This window comes from Mus caroli, chromosome 12 (assembly GCF_900094665.2).
Source record: "Mus caroli chromosome 12, CAROLI_EIJ_v1.1, whole genome shotgun sequence".
NCBI lineage: Eukaryota > Metazoa > Chordata > Mammalia > Rodentia > Muridae > Mus > Mus caroli.
In genome coordinates, this window is record NC_034581.1 from 84,059,061 (window position 1) to 84,076,455 (window position 17,395).

The 17,395-nt window shown below is 38.3% G+C and overlaps 1 protein-coding gene across 30 annotated transcripts in view; it reads left to right on the forward strand.

Moving 5' to 3' along the window:
- The window catches only part of Nrxn3 (neurexin 3), a 1,604,379-nt gene that overhangs the window by 129,480 nt on the left and 1,457,504 nt on the right, over nt 1-17,395 (forward strand). The gene's annotated exons all lie outside the window — the stretch shown is intronic.

Here is a 17,395-nt window from a genome sequence, read left to right on the forward strand (position 1 = left end):
TTCTCCATTGTCTTGGTGGGCAGGTGCACTGCTGTTGCCTTCAAAAGTTGCTGCATAGTGTAAATAGAGCGAGTGAATTCTGATGTGAGGATATGGCCAAAGGACAGGCCTGATGAAGTATTCAAAATGCTCAGTTGAAGACTTGACAGCAAACTGGTCATCTCTCATTTCAGTTTTGTGTTTTCTGTACAGCTGCCTTGGGAGTGTTTTGGCCCTTTCCAGTTTGAGCTTGGATGGTTGCCAGCTCCTTTAATGCTAAGGCTGGTTGACGGCTCCTTTAATGCTAAGCCCAAGTGGATTCATTCTCAGAAATGTGCTACCCTGAACCCTTACCCCATTGCTGGATTGACACCTTCGGTAAAGAGTAGGTGGGGAAGAGGAAGAGGCCAATGGCTAGAGACCTCTTTTATACATGAAACCACCCATCTGCTCATGATGTAGCCTATTGAAAATGTGTGGTTCCCTTTTTCTACTCCCCTCCCCTCCCTTCCCCTCCCCTCCCCCCTTGTCCTTTCCTCTTCTTTCTTCTCCTCTCCTTCCCTTCCATCCTCATGTTTCTTCATCTTTCCCCTAAACATCCCCCTAAAATGGTGTTTGGGGTATCTGTGGGTTTTTGTACTTGGGGTCTTTCTGCAGGTCATTGCTGTCACTATCACTGCTACTTATACTCCAGTGTGCTGGCCATTGTGCTCTGTGCTTTGTAGGTCTTCTCATACTTAATTTCTACTATTCTATGAGGTCTGGGGTAGTATTATCTATGTTTAATAGTAGTGATAACAAGGCTCAGAGAGCTGTTAGGTGACTTCTAAATGAGAATCAAATCCAAATCAGAATCCCTGACTACTCTATGTGGTCTGTCTGATATACAAGTATGATCTCCATGTACATTCCTTCTAGCTGACTTTCAGACATTGATTGGTCTTAAGTTCCAGCCTGCCACCTTACATTTGCTGTAACATATATCCATATAAATGTCACCTAGTACTCTCACCTCAATATGTCCAGAGTCAACCTTAATGTCATTTGTCTACCAACCAGTTTCCTTTTCAAATACCCCATCTTCCTCAACACCCAGGCTTGACCAACAGTAACTGCTTTCTAACTTCCTCCTTCATGAATGCTCCCCCTCCAAGACAGTCAGCAGAGAGAGCAGTGTGTGGTTGGCTCTAGAATGACTTTTGTATCTCAGTCTGCATCCAGAACTTATTAGGTCATTATCCTTTCCAAGCTTGTCTCCCTGTTGCTTTTCACTTCCAGTCAGTCCTCTGATGGAGAACTATGTAAGCTCTGCTGTCTACCATGTGGGATACAGGATTAGCCACTTCACTTTCAGAGCAGTCTCAGTGTCGTCCTGCTTTTCTAATTTAACCTTTTCCCTTGAGCTTCCATACAAAATTACTAGAAAACTATAGGTGTCTGTGTCTTGGCCATCATTGTCAGCCATACTTCATGAGCTCAGAATTCAGTTCAGAGCTATACATGATGGATACCAATGGAATTGAGGAATGTTTAACTAAATCGAACAATTGGCTTTCGATATGGAAATAAAAATAGATAGGGTTTGATTTTTTCAGTTGTGATGTTGTTAATGGGCTCATTCTCCTTCAAATACTTGTACCCCTTACTGCTATCCTTACTACTGTAACCCGCTAATCAAACGAGTACCTAGGGACATGGGATGAGACCACACATTCTGGCTCCAGTGTTCTCTGAGGCTGGGTCTTCTCTTGGCACTATGTATACAATATTAGAGGAAATGGTTGCAGATTATAGCAGGGTAAAAGTGAGAAGGTTTTGAATTATTTTTAAGCATTTGTCAGAGAAAAGAATAGAGATGTTTCAGATCTTGTCATTCTTTAAAAGCCCAGTGATAAAACAGTAAGCCCTGTGAAGTTAAACCTATAAAGCTGAGCAGGGGTTCAGACATAATGTCAGCCCCTGCATTTAGGAGGCCTTTGGACAGCATGTGGCCAAAGGCAAGAGAGGTTTTACCCAGAAGTAGCTGGCCAGAAGAGTTGTTCAGAAATCAGCATTTTCTAGCTCTTAGACACAATCTCCATGGCTTCTGCTTAAGAATGGAGAGCATGTTTGGGTTCATTCTTCTTTCTCTTGCCCACTTGAAGATGTCTACAATGAGGTAAGTGATTGAATACTTTCCCTTGAAATTGAATTTGGAGTAGGGGTTGCAGACTCAGATGCCAACAGAGACCTCACAGCTACTGTAAAGACTAGAACTAGAAATGGAAAGGAGGCACTAGAATGGCAGAAACTGTGGTAAACTGGAATACACTTGCTGGTATGCAAGAATGTGGGTTGCATAACACCAGGGCTTCAGGGCAGACTGGAAGTGTGTTTTATAAAACACGTCAGCTTCTAACTTCATTCTGTCCCTGTAGAATCAACAATGTACAATCTACCATGTAGATGAATGCGAATACACAAGTGAATACACAACACTTGCCAAATGAGTCAGATGACAAACAAGTTTTTGTCCTGTGGCTTGAAAAAAAAAGATATGGTATAAACTATTTCTCCAAGATTTCCTGTTGGGTGTGAGCAGTTGGCAGGAGAGATCCACCAGAAGCATGCTTAATTTTCTTTTTATCCATAGCAGTCAATTTTAGAAGTTTTTCTTTTTCCTTCTGCTACTGGCAGAGAGGTTTATACATGTGTTCTGGGAAGTTGGTTTTGCTGAGTGGTGCAGGCTATGGAGATGGCTGAGAATGACCAGGAAAAAACTGGAGTTATCATCTTTGATAGCTGCCAAGAACTGGTAAGATATGTATCGTATGGGTTGCTATGGGTACCTAATTCCTGTCTCTTTTTCTTTACAAAACTCTTACTGGACTAGTTGAGCCAAATGTATATTCTTGGCATTTAGATATTAGAGGCTATGATTTATTTATGTGTGTTTTTCCCACGTAGATTTGATCATTGGCCTTCTAATGCTGAACTAATAAACACTGGCTAAACTGGGAGGAGATAATCAAGCTACATGAACTTGAATGTTATTTCATGTAGACTGTATTTTGCTGGGAATGTTATTAAGGAAGCTGATTTGAGGAGCTGAGTTCCCTGTTGTCCCTGCTAGGATTCAAGCACCCTGCAAATAAGTTACTGTCTTGATAGCCAACTATTTATGCAAATTAGTACATGCAATGCCAGCTCCTAATTATGAAAATAAACTCATCTGTGCTCTATAAATATCTAATTATAATAAAATAGAGGCAACATTACATTTCCATCTCTTGTCTTATTTGTTTCTCATCTACTGATTTTTTCCCCTCTTAACAATGAATAAAATCGCTTTTTTTTTTTTAAATAAAGCCTACTTTCCATGTTTCCACCCACCTTCTTTGAATGTTTTGAAAATCTTTGGGGGAAAAACATGAATGTCTTTGAAACCTAAAAGATAAATTGCTTGATTTTAATAGTTTTGTGTTTCAGCAGTGATGACTTTAAAATATGAAGGGTGGGTTACTTCTATTCTTGTTCAGAAATTTTTACTGGACATTAAAGACATCTTTTTACATGATTTTATTTTATTTTGGAACATTTAAAAACCGTGAATGTGAATAGTAGACATATTAATAAAACCTGTACTATGCCAGTTAAATGTCTCAGTTAAATTCCTGTTGACAAGTCATAAAATAAATTACTTTATGGATTTCCTATTTGCATGGGCCTTTGCTTAACAGGTCAAGTTGGTTGATCTGAAGGGCTATGTCGTTTTTAACAGCTGGTCTATATGGATACCCTTAAGAACTTGACTTTGATAGTGCCTGAAGGGAAAGGGTAGTTGAATCACAGTGTATTATCTTCATGATATATCTCATATAAAGAACTCAAGAGTTACCTGTTGGAAAAATATTGACAGGGGTACAAACATGATATGACTGTTTATGTGCTTAAGCTTATATTGGTTATGAATCCTCTCTCAGGTATCCAAGGCAGGAGTGCCTGTGTATCTGGGTATGGGTACAGTTTGTCCACAAACTCATTGATAGGTTTATGTTGTATAATATATTTCTATTTATAGCTCCCATTTGTAGATATAATGAAAAATAACTCATTTCAATGTGATCTATGTCTGAATTTAAGAGAGTCTCTCCTTCAACATTTGAAAATCAAGGTTTATTTAGTTCCTAACAATTATTCACAGAGAGTCAATGGCTTAAGGCCTCAACAAAATTCATGGACCTGCTGACCCTGGGTATCCTACTGATGAGGAGAGCAAACCTGTTCCAGACCCTCTGACAATCGATGGCAAGATTCTGTGGGAGTTTAAAAGCACCTTTCAGCTACATCTTCTATATTAAACTGGCTTAAATAGTCTATTTTTCTTTTACTTACTACAACTTTTAATATTAAAGCTTTTTTTATTTCTAAAGGAAATTTCTAGGTAATCATTTAGTTATTCAACTCTTCCACTCTTTAAATTCTCAGACTCAGAAAAGTGAATATGTTTTGCGTATGTACATGTAGGGTATTTTTAACTTGTGTATTATTTATCTTCATTGGGGCATAGAATATGAAATATACAAAGTATATCAAATGCATGCTTCTAAGCATGCAGCTTTAAATTTCAGAAGATATATGTATATACTCATATATATTTATTCTCATATATATATATATACACACACGTATATATATATGTATATATATTCTCTCATATATGTATATATATTCTTGCCAACAGTGTCCAGATTAGGAACTATGTTGTATCTGTCACTCTGTAAGTTTATGTCATGATACTCTGTTTGTGTTGAGTATACACGTTTATTCCCTCTCCAGGACTGAGTGTACTTGTCTAGCAATCAACTTCAAGCCTTTACTGGCTTTAGCTTCATTCAGAAGATGAACTGTGAGAGACAGAGCCATTGGGGTTTTCACTGTGTGTAAACAGAGGCAATCATGTTGCGCTTTTGTGAGGCAGCTTGGCCTTGTTTTTGATGAAGCTCAGGTTTCCCTTTGCACAAAGACCATATCTAATTGATATCATTGGGTTTTTCCTTTTTTTTTCTCCCCCCAAGGCATTTAGTAGTGAATAGAATAGAAGAGGAGGAAAAGAACATATGCTTTGTAAAGAGCCAGACTAATAATGATTTCTGATGGGCATCCGATTCTAAAAGTGTTGCATCTTTCACTCAAATTTACATGTAAAGTAAGGGCAGGCACGGCGACATGAAAGCTAATTCAACTGCACATCTTGACATAATAACAATCACAAGAAACTGGAGATCCCAGATGGCAGCTTGGCCTTTGCCATCCTTTTAATAAGCTACTAACTGCTAATTATTTCACTCTTATGGGCAAGTTAATTTACTGTTGACTCTTAAAGAGATACTACTCTCCCACCCCCACCCCCAGCCCACACAAAACAGAGCCTTTCCACCTGCAGGTTTGGAAACTGCTGCTTAGTCTGGAAGCTTTCCAGCCAATTGTAACGATGATGGCAAGTACTGGGGTGAAAAATGTTGCTTAATAAACAGGATTTTCTGTGGGTTTTCTTTTTATATAAAAATATAGATCATTTTAAAAATTGTTCGCCTAAGGATCCATTGTGTGTGTGTGTGTGTGTGTGTGTGTGTGTGTGTGTGTGTGTGTGTGTGAGTAAGAAGCATAGATGGAGCAGCCAAGACGCAGGGAGAATCTGAAATTTGGAGCCTATTTAAGAGTGAAAGAACAGCTGCCTTTTAAATGGTTGCTAATTCTGACAATTAATGCTGTTTTGTGAGTGTGTGATTTTCTGTAATAGCAGTTACGAGGGATGGTGGTGGGTAATAGCTCATTTCCTAAGCTTTATGATAATGGAGTGCAGAGACCACAGAACTGAGAGAAAACCCAGGCCCCATACTCTAGGGTCCTTTTAAATGAAACGCTCACAAAGCATGCATTTCCTGCCCTGTTTTTCAGCTGCCTTAGGATGATCTTGCATTGGAACACACACACACACACACACACACACACAGATTATTAAATGAGTGATGTGCAAGCTGACTTGGGTGCATCAGGAGTGAGCATTTGGGAAAAAAAAATCTTGTTTGTAACAAGCTGTCTGACAATCAAAATATTTACTTAAAGATAAACTAATGACTACACTTCGGGAATGCCTGTAGATCTGTTATTGAAAGGAGAGTCAGAACGCTGGCTTGGTACCATCAAAAAATAAATTTCAAAACCTCAGAATTTTCTTTTATGTGTGTGTTTGTGTGTTATATTTTTCCTGAAACAAAATATATAGCAAATATAAACACATAGGAAAATCAACCTATTTCCTTGAAATCTTCACCCTGATTTTGTTGAATATGTTACCATAGTCAGGTGTTCGTTGTTGATATTAAAAGTTATCAAATGGCTTGCATATTGTTTGAAAATCATCTTCTACTATTCCTGATAAATATAAACAACTTGGTGATGTGAGTTGTAGCCAACTATCATCCTTACAGTGACTCCTGTGTTTTGCTGTTCATAGGAATCTAGAACTCACTCCTAACGGGTTCTTAACAGGCCATTCTTTGTGAAGCCCATCCATCTACTTGTTAACTGGGGGAGCTTTAATGTTATATTCCTTTAAGATTAGTGTATCACCTGGCTTCAAAAGAGTTCCAAGGGGAAAAAATAAGTGCATATGAAACTTGGAAGAACTTTTGTCGTTTCTTAGGACATACTCTTCTACATTGTACTATATCAGATTGCCATCTTATGCAAAATGTTTGAGAAAGGCAAATGGTTATACACCCTTGTCTATCTGTCTGTCTGTCTGTCTGTCTATCTAATCTCTGTGCATATGTACACGCGCGCGCGCGCGCGCACACACACACACACACACACACACACACACACATACACACACAGTATCATGAACAAAAGCAGTTCTAGAAATGCAGGTTGAAATGAAATTGATCCCTTTTTTTGTGTGGGAATAAATAACCAAATCAGGGTCTCCCACACACTAGGGAAGCTTCCCATGGCTATGCTACCCCTCCAGCCCTTGAAGCAATGGTGTTTACAGTGACTTTATGACTTCACTAAGCCTTTGTGATGACAGAACTGATTGTGAATCTCCCAGAAGGCAAATGTACTCCTCTGAGTTACCTATGGAATTTTTCCTCCTTAATTTTTATTTCTGACAAGTATGTTGAAGACTATAATGTTCATATAAGAAACATGGGACAAGACAAATTTAAAGTCCCTTCCAAGTCTAGTGTGTGCTCTGAGCCTCTAGAAGGAAGCTTTCGGATTGGTTTCACTCAGGAATGCTTTTAACCACATTTTCTGTTTTGATTGGGAATAGTGTTTTTAGAAAGGTTTGTTTCAATAGGGAAATGACTGCTTCCTGGTGAAATGCATAACACAGATGTTTAAACAACTGCAGTTTTAGACACTAGTCTTGTTAAAGTGCTTCCAGTTTGTATTACTTAAGTACTTAAATGGTTGTCCATATAGTGTGTGTAAACAGTGCTCCTAGTAATGGCTTGCTGAACCGCAGGAAGAGCTGATGTCAGCATTAAGAGGAGAGAATTACCACATACATACATAGCCTTATGTTCTTTGAAATTTGGGGCAGGTTCATAGTCCTTGTGGCTATGCCTATCTACTGTATATCTTAGGTCATTTATCAGGAAATACTGGCAGTTTGACTGTGACACCTTTTGTCTGATGTCATCTAGACAGTGAACATTCAGGTGAAAGAGCTGCTTGTTGATGAGAATTACCTGTGCTTTGCTTAGGAAGCCTTGACTTAGCAAGGGATTTGGGGCTGTCTTCACATACCACTGAGGACTCTGTATGTGTTGTCTGTTCACTATGAAGCAGTTGCCACTGATCCACCTGCAATACATCATTTGCCTGGGTTTATTTATCTGGAAAGAGAGATGTAGTTTTCTGATTGAGGTGTGAATGCCTCTGTTTCCCCAGTGACCGATAAGGGGCATTTACAAGTGCCTTTGTTGTGGCTTAGAGTGAGTTTCCTAGTTCTACACTGATTCATGGGCAGTTGGAACTGGAATACTAGGTGTCTATGAAAATAAGTATGGATTAAAGAGAGCATGGAAGAGGACCCATAAAGGTATCCCGCATGCACATCCTCATTTGTATGTGCATACACACACACACACAATTTACATTTAAGCTTGCCTCTAACAACAACAATAACTTATGGATCATAAACACTAACATAATCATAAACACATCTCACTAATATGTCACCCTAGAAGGTTGAGAAATTTTGATCTTTCATTTATTTTAACCTTTCATACGTTTTTTTGTTTGGTTTTTGTTTTTTTACTTATAATAAGCCTACTTGGATGATCTGTTGTAAAAATTGACACAGCATTGGTAAAATTGTATTAAGTTGTACCATATAGTACTAGAGAAGGAACTAATGAAGCTACAAGTGCCATAATATCAATTACAGTGTGATTCTTGCATGTGCCCAGTTCCTATAAACCAAAGTGTCTAACAGAAATCACTGAATTATTAAAACTGTTTCAGGGTTCAGAACCATGGAGAGTGCCCAGCCTCTCTCCAACAGGGAAACATTGTCCCCTTCATTCTTTAAGCTTTCCACATTATAAATAAATAAATAAATAAATAAATAAATAAATAAATAAATAGACAAAAAATAAGCCCAGTCCTGTTATTTGTTATAAACAAAGAGGGCCACGGGACTTTCTTATATATTTGATGGAAATATCTGAGCCATGAAGAAAATAAAAACATTTGGCTTACAGTTACTTTGCAAAATGCTGATTTGTCGCCTCAGATCTAGAAGCATATAATTTCAGAGGGAGAGGAAACGTGGAATTCCTTTAGTCCTTCGCACTGTAATTTTGCAGATGAATAAGCATGCTGAGAGGACATGAGTGTTACATGGATCATCTGTAGCCTTGTCAGGACTTGGACCAGACTTCCTGACTCCCACTAATCCTGTTTTCTTTTCCTTCCCTCGAAATAGCCGCTAAGCCTTTGTCATCGTCACTGCTGAATGACTTTGTTACAGATCACTCATAGGCCACTGATGCATTATAAGTGATTATTAGTATTAATATTAATGAGCAGTTATTATTACTCAGGCCATATAAGTGATGTCGTGGAACTGTTTGTGAACTTTATAAAGTTTTCTCCTAAATAGCTTGACAGCCTGAGACCTGATTGTCAGTAAGCTATGTTTCAAGGCTTCATGAAATGTTATGTCTCTAAAGAATTGGTTATGCTGACTGTTCTGTTTTGACTGAAGTAAGATGGTGATATCAGTTGACTTTCAACATACTTTTATGCCCATTTATTTTTCTTTTGGGTGTCCTATGTTTATGGCTTATGTAGCAGAATAGATGCATGATGGGTTCTGTAAAAATGCCCTGTTATCTACTATGTAGGACCTGGGTTTAGAATTGTCATTTAATGTTTTCCTTCCTTCCTTCCTTCCTTCCTTCCTTCCTTCCTTCCTTCCTTCCTTCCTTCCTTCCTTTTGTTAAGAATAGTTGTCATTTTATTTACAAAGACTTTATATAAAAGAAATGTTCAACTTTTATGTCAAGTGAGAACATATTTTCCGGCATTCATACCATTTCTTTCCTTCCTTCTTAATCTACCCTTTTCAGAGTTTACATGTCTGATGGGTTAACTTTAGGATCTTTCCATGAGGCAACTTAGGGGACTGTGGGTCATTGTGCAAAGTCAGTTCTTAGTTACAAAATTGCTTTTCTTCAAACTGCTTTGATCACAAGGGCTCTCAAGTGTCAAAGTCATTTGGAGAACTAGATAGATAAAAAGCATGAGCACTAAGCATTTTTTTTCTAGGATAGACTAAATAAATTTGTCTTCTACTATGTGCTTAGCCTTTGATAGTGATTTGTTAAAAGGGAAAAGAAAGGCAATGATATTAAATATTTACAAGAGTGATTTAGTTGTATTATGTTGTGCTCTGCATCTCTGTTTAATAGTGAACTCAGCTACTGCAGAAATAAATGTTATTAAACCTGAGGCCTTGTGGAGGTCATTGCCTAGGTTAGGTAAAAAAGAATTTGTAGAAAATTGTGCTTTTTGTCAGCCTTACAATTCTCTTTATTTTTGGTCAGCTTGTCTCTAAAAATAAGAGTGAATAAAACACATGTGAGGATTCATAGACTAAGCCCCCAGGCCCCTGCCCCCAATCCTTCTGTTCAACCTGAGAGCTTGAGGCTTTTATACTTTCTTTTGTTTTGGACATCCAGAGATGGTGACAGCTCTGTCCCCTGGAGATGAACAGGGACATGCTGCCTTCCTGTTCACTGCTTCTTCTGTTGCTTTTTGCCTGACAGTTTGTTTTGGAAGACAGTACCTTTTCTCTCCCAGAAGTCTTCTTTGAAGTTATATGTATCACACATATGTAACAATGTATATAATATACAATATAATTAAAATATATTATTAATATTTATATATAATAATGTATTATATATAATATAATTAATATATTGTGATACATATTTTTTCTTGTTCTCTTACAAATTCATGGCCTCTTTTTCATTCATAGATTTTCAAAGCTGACCACATTTTATTAGATTACCAATTGGTATGCTCTTCCTGGGAAAGACTGTTTTTACAGCTTAGCCCTCCTTAGTTACCTGTAGTTCTTTATTCAAGGTTGAGGTTTTGTGTCCCCACCTCTGTGTTAGCACATCTATTCTTGTCCTTGCTCAGCTGATGTTTAGGCAGTCATGTGAATAAGACTTTATGGGTGTGGCTTCTAATATTCTTAGTATATACTCTCACAGTAGGGAGTTTGAAGTGATTTTTAAGTACCCCTACCATCCAATCTTTACCTAAATAAAAGATCTTTAAAGCTTTTTTAAAAATTTTAAATCAATTATAAATAGTTTCATATTGTTATTGCCACTTAAAGAAAGTGGCAAACATGACTTCAATTGATTTTAATCTGTTTTCTCTTCTGTAAAATGGGGATGACACTGTCTTATTATGATATATAAATATATATTGTAATATTACAATACATATAATAATGCTTATAAATAATATGTATTTTAAATAATAACATATTGTACTTTTGGAAAAATTGGGAATTATCTATGCTAGCACATATTAAGTACAGAATAAAATGTGTGGCTGTTATGAAGTTATATTCCCTTCTTTCTTAGAGTACCAATAAAGTATAATTGAATTTAACAAGAATTGAACACAGGAGATATATAAAATGAATAAAAATCAGTCTTTGTTAATGAAAAGCTCATAAAATAGTAGAAGAAAACTCTATATATCAATTCTTCAAGAGCTAGTCCCTCTCTCTTCCTCTCGCTCACTTACGTTCTCTCTCTCACACACACACATACACAGACACAAACACACATACACACAAACATGTACACACAAATGTACACATTTTCATATTTCAATATTTGTTGCATGCTATTTAGAATATGAAAACATTTTTTTCTTTCTGAGGAAAGTAGAGATTTTTTTTTGTAATATGGTATGTGTATGTGTGATATGTGTGGGTTTATGCATGTATAAGTGTGTATGTATTCATGTGTTGCAGGTACACACATGATGATTTACATGCAGAAGTCTGACAACAACCTTTGGGTATCAGTTATTATTTTTCTACATTTTTAATACAAAATCTCCTTGCTGCTATGTGTGCCAGACTAGATGACTGGCAAACATCATGAAATCTGTCCCATGTCCTATAGGATTCTAGGATTACAGATACTTTGGTCATTGGATTTATTTTCTTTTTTGTAAGTTCTGGGGGTCCAAACTGAAGTAGAAAATTGTAGAAAATTGTGCTTTTTGTCAGCCTTACAATTCTCTTTATTTTTGGTCAGCTTGTCTCTAAAAATAAGAGTGAATAAAACACATGTGAGGATTCATAGACTAAGCCCCCAGGCCCCTGCCCCCAATCCTTCTGTTCAACCTGAGTCTTCTCCAAAAAAGCCCTAGGGTTTTGTTTGTTTGTTTTTATAAATAGTGGTATGATGTATTGACATCGTACTGCCTTCTACTCATGCTTTTGCACTACTCTGTATTTATTTCATCCTAAAATCTAGGGGTGGAGTGATAGCTCCTTTGGTAAAGTGTCTCACATGCATGAGCACTTGATTTCAATCTCCAAAGCCCACATAAAAATGATAGGCATAGAGGTGCACTCCTGATGTCTCAGCACCAGGCAGGCAGAAGGCTCCCTGTAGGGCTACTGGATAGCCAATCTAGCCTAATTGATGAACCAGTAAGAGCCCATGATGCAAGAGAAATGCACAACATTGCTGAGGATGCTACCCAAGATTGTCCTCTGGCATCTACATGTCCAACCCTATGCACCTGCATGTGTCTAAACATGCTCACGTGTGGATAAAAATATTTTTTCCTACAATATAGACTAGTGAGTTGGAAATAGTGAAAATCAGCAAGAGTCAGGGAAGGCTTGCTGGTATGAGAAACAATTTCTAAGCCAAGTCAATGAATGCTCCTCAAACATTTCTTACTCACTGCAGTTTGCTGGGCAAAAGGATAATAGGTGGAAGGTGGACTCTGCTCCACACTGTCACTCAGGCATCCAGGCCCTTGCATCCTGTAAGTTAGTCATTTTACAGAGTGAGAGCCTTCTCTTTGACTAACTGTGGAGGAGGAGAAGGAGAGCCTAGATGATATTTTAAAGCGGAAGTAATGTGTATCATTTATTATTGGCAGAACTCGGTCACGTGATCCTACGCAGTTGCAATCTATCTGTGAGCATGGGGTCAGTCTCTACCCCAGGGGAAGGTTATTTTCCGTTCCAGCATCATCTTATGCAGATTAGCTTTATTCAGCTCACAGGTTTGAACAAATAAGTTACCATCCTTGTTTGTATGAAATAATACAAATGATGAAATAATAGAGGGTCACTGGTCATTCCTTTGTCTGTGATAAGCATGAACTTGTATTTCATTGTAAACAAAATGGTTTCAAGTTACTGTAACTTCCTTAATTAAATTCATTGGACCACCCTGGAGACCTGTGTAACTATTGGCTTACCTCCAGCCCAGAACCTGCCTTACTCTAGCTTATTCTTACAAATCAGTAAATTTGTGATAAATTGTCCTATAGAAAATTCTAAGAAAGGACGTGTTCTAGAACAGAGGTGTTTGAGACTTTACTAAAAGTGTCTTTAAAAAAAATATTTATGGAGTCTAAAAGAAATTTCACACTTATCTCAGCTTATAAACCTATTTTCTATATATGGATATTTTATTGTAGATTTTGTTTAGCATTTTCACTTGACCTGGCTTGTGTTGATGAACTGGGGCCAAACACCTGAATCAACAAGATTTTGTTTTATTCCAGTTACTGGATAAAAGCATTGTATATCTGCCTTTCCACGTTATGAGCTACAAAGGGTCACTCTTGATTGAGACAATTTCATTGTTGCATTAGCATAATGAAAAGGGATGTTTCTTTGATAGGCTGGCTTATTATTTGTGGATAACTCATGAACAGTTAGCTGATGATGACCTGTTTTTGTTTGTTTGTTTGTTTGACTTTAGATTCACCTATTCTATTGTATGCCTAGAAACAATTAAAACTATGGTATTTTGAAATGTATCCTTCCCTGCCACACTGCCTTTGTGGAGAGCTTGGCTGCATCCTGCTTCTTCAGTAGATGTCAGAGTGAGGATAATTCTGGGCTTGTGATTTTTCTCTCTCCTTTTATCTGCCTCTTTTTGTGTCTTTGTGTGCAAGTCTATGATTACTATTGAGTTCTCCCCTCCCCTAAATGCCAGCAATTATCTCACAGGTGGAGGGATTAGGAAAGAGCTGGGACAATTGTACTAGGATTAGAATAAAGACTCCCCTCCCCCTTTAAATGCAATGGCAGGGGGGATTGAAGACTTGAAAGGGGCCAGGCAGAGCTGTGGGGGAGGTTTGACAATTTGCTTTTGATTCATAAATCCCTAGAGAGAGTGAAGGAAGATTCCCCTGATAGGAAAAAAGAATAATAAAAAGCCAGAGATGCTTGGAGTTAGATTCTTGTTTGGGGAGCAGGGCTGTAGAAATTCAGGGTGACCATTTTTCCTTTCTAAAACCTATTTAGCCCATCTCTTCAAAAATTATTCTGGGAAGAAAAGGAAGCTAAAGGGTCTAATGTATGCCCAGGCCAAGAGAATTGTAGTGAGACATTATCTTTCTTCCCAAGGGAGAATGATTTATTTAGATGATGCTCTGTCAGGATGGTTGTTTGTTTGTTTGTTTGTTTGTTTGTTTCAGATGCAAGAATCACACTTGGGAACCCAGCTACCTTACACAGAAAAGGGGATTTGTGGGCTCTGTTCCTAAGGAGTCTAGTAACACAAGGGAGGTGACCAGGACCCAGTGTTTTTCTTCTGTTAGGATTTGGCTTTGCTTGTTTGGTGCTGGCTTCAGTCTTTGCAGGCTCCTTCCCCTCTTATAACTCTAAGGCTGCTGATGGCGATACATCAGGGCAATTTGCTTTTTCATTCATGTGCACTCATTCCTTGTTGGATTAGTTACAGTTCTCCAGGGAAACTGATGCATATATCAGTACACGTGTACACACACACACACACACACACACANAGAGAGAGAGAGAGAGAGAGAGAGAGAGACCAATCGAGCGAGCTCAGGTGATCTTGGAGCCTAAAAAGTGCTAGTGTCTGTCATCTGCAACTTGGAGAGAAAAATGAGAAGACATGGTTATAGTTGGAACTTAAGGCCTAAGAAATGATGGTATAAATACTAGATAGAGGTATGGAGAAGACTGATGGCTTAGCTTATGGCATCAGTCACAAACAACGAGTTCTTTGTTCACATTTTTATGCTATTGAGGCTGTCATAGACTGAAGTCTGTTTTATTCATTCTCACACAGAAACATGCTCAGAGACATACTCAGAAGTAGTGTTGAGTCTGGATACCCAGGATGAGTCTGACAAGTTGGTTCAAGCTTCAGTAGCTCAGGTCTACTCCCTGTCAATTTGATGTTCACATGCACCTCCTTAAGTGATGCTTAATTACTCAATGAAAAAAAAATCAAGATCCACACAACAGGGCCTATCTATCCCAGTTACAGCTGGAAACACATTCCCTGTCCCAAGAAGAAGTAAAATCTTTGACTGATGTTCATGCCTCTCTTTGATAACATATAACTTAAATATTATGATGCAGAGAAAACACTCTCCCTATTCTACCATGTAAAGTAATATATCTTATGGCACATGGTAAGAGATTAAAAGGGGAAAGCAATCAAAGACATTTACTATACACGCATATTTATGACAAAATGAGGATATAATTATCCTAATTGAAGTCCGTATTTTAATAATTGGCCATATTTTGGTGTTTTAACTACTTTCTTCTGTTATCTATTTTGTATTCCTTTTCTCTTCAAGTATTTATGCTGATTTGCTTGTGAGATAACTCACACATACATTCCCAAAGGACTAGCCTTTTGGTGGTCCTGCCTGGATTGAGCTGTTCGGGCCCTGCAGAGATTATAACCACAGGATTATATAAAGAGATGTCTTTAGTGGGTCTCCTGGCTGTTCTTCCTGTATTAATCATAGAGTGATAATCCTTGGTAGTCAAGATCACTAACTTAGTTAGTATGATAACCCAAGTACAATAATCCCCTTCTCAGCTAGTTATGAAAGACCTTGGAACTTCAAACTAACCAGTTCCCCCATAAGTTACTGAATGCCTATAATTATGGGTTTTGCTGGCTTTTGGGGGTCTGAGTCACTCATAGGACAGAGTTGACATTTTCTGTAGTATTTGAGATTTAAGGGAAGACTGGAGACTAGATCTCAAATCTAAAAGAATAGATATTGGGGCAGCAAATATACATGGCTAAAATAAAATTTAAAATGCAAAGCCAAATCCAACCGTGTCCTCAGTAGGGACTTGTTAAATCACGAGTGTACATCTTCATCATCTGTCTGTGAAGAGCTCCTGTTTCTGGAAGATGGATATCAGCCTACTCAGGGTACCAGCAGAGGCATCATTTGTAGACAGAAGGGAAAGGTGGCAAGTATCCTAGCATCTGTGTGATGAGGGATCTTGGTTCACTGTTATGAAAAGAAGCAGGACAATACCCGTGAGGATCGAGGGTTGCCAGCCTCATGTCACTTTAAGTAAAAACTGCTCTGATGGAGTTTCCCATCTGCTTAGATCTCTGGGCTCTATTTAGGTCACCTGACATGGATTGCTCTTGATGGATAAAGGACTAAGGAGGTCCTCTAGTCTCAAGTGTGTTTTTAACAGAGTGGCTCTTAGTAAATATCTCTTTCTCAGATGCCCTGCTTCATTCTCAGTCTTCCTTTTCAGCTGTGCTTAATCAGCTGCTGCCCCTTAGCATACTGACCTAATTCTCAACCATACATTCCATTTAGACTTTTGAGACAGTATGGCTCCTGTTTTACAGCTTGTGTTTGCTCCCTCTTGACCCATGGCCACTGGTATCACCACTAATTTTACTCATTCCCACCAGTGTAGCCAGCAACAACAGACCATGGCTAAAGATGCAGGCAGAATAAAACAAGTCTTAAGACACATTAGCTCTGAGACTGTCATGGTCATGTCCTGTAAGTCAGTACCAGAAAATCTTCTTCAATGGGCTGCTGTTCCTCAGGCCCCAGGTACCTTTGACTTCCTCAATCCATACTGGGGAGAGCAGGGATTCTTATAGTTTGCTGTGCACATGATTCAATTGGCCATTTGTTGAATGCAGGCTCTGAGATAGGAGAGTTGGGCTGGGAAGATGATATTCTGCATTTTTTAACAAGTTCCCTAGAGAAGCATGCCAAAACTACTCATGCATAGGCCAGTCTTAGGAAGTCTTTAAGGCTTTCAGCTTGAATGATGCTGCAAATGAAGCCATCTGGTCTACTCCCCTCTACGGTCAGGCTAGAAGGTGAAGACCTCAAAGAGGAGGGCAGCATTAAGACTCCAGGGACTCTGGTTCTTCGGATCACATGGTTATGGTTAGGTAGCTAAGGAGGCATCTGGCGAAACTCAAGCCTTCTCATTCTCAGTGGATGTCAGAGGTGGGGTTTTGTCTCTGCATTCGTGTCTGTACAGGACATGATGACACTGGCTTATTTCCCAGAGTCTGGGGAACATTCAGTCATATCTTTTATGATAGATACACAGTGCTATTTTATCCACTCTAATAAGGAAAAAGAAACCCATGGAGAATAGTTTGTAATTAATTCTAACACCCTAAATCCCCCCTAGTTTTGTAATGAATTATATCAAAGACTCATTTGGGGGAATCTACAAATATTCACAAGCTGCCTGGTATAAATTTTTTGGGCTTATCAGGTAAAAGTATCATATGTGTGCTATCTTCAAGTCCCAACCCCTTCCCTGAATTTCTAAAAGTGTTTTCTTACATACTAG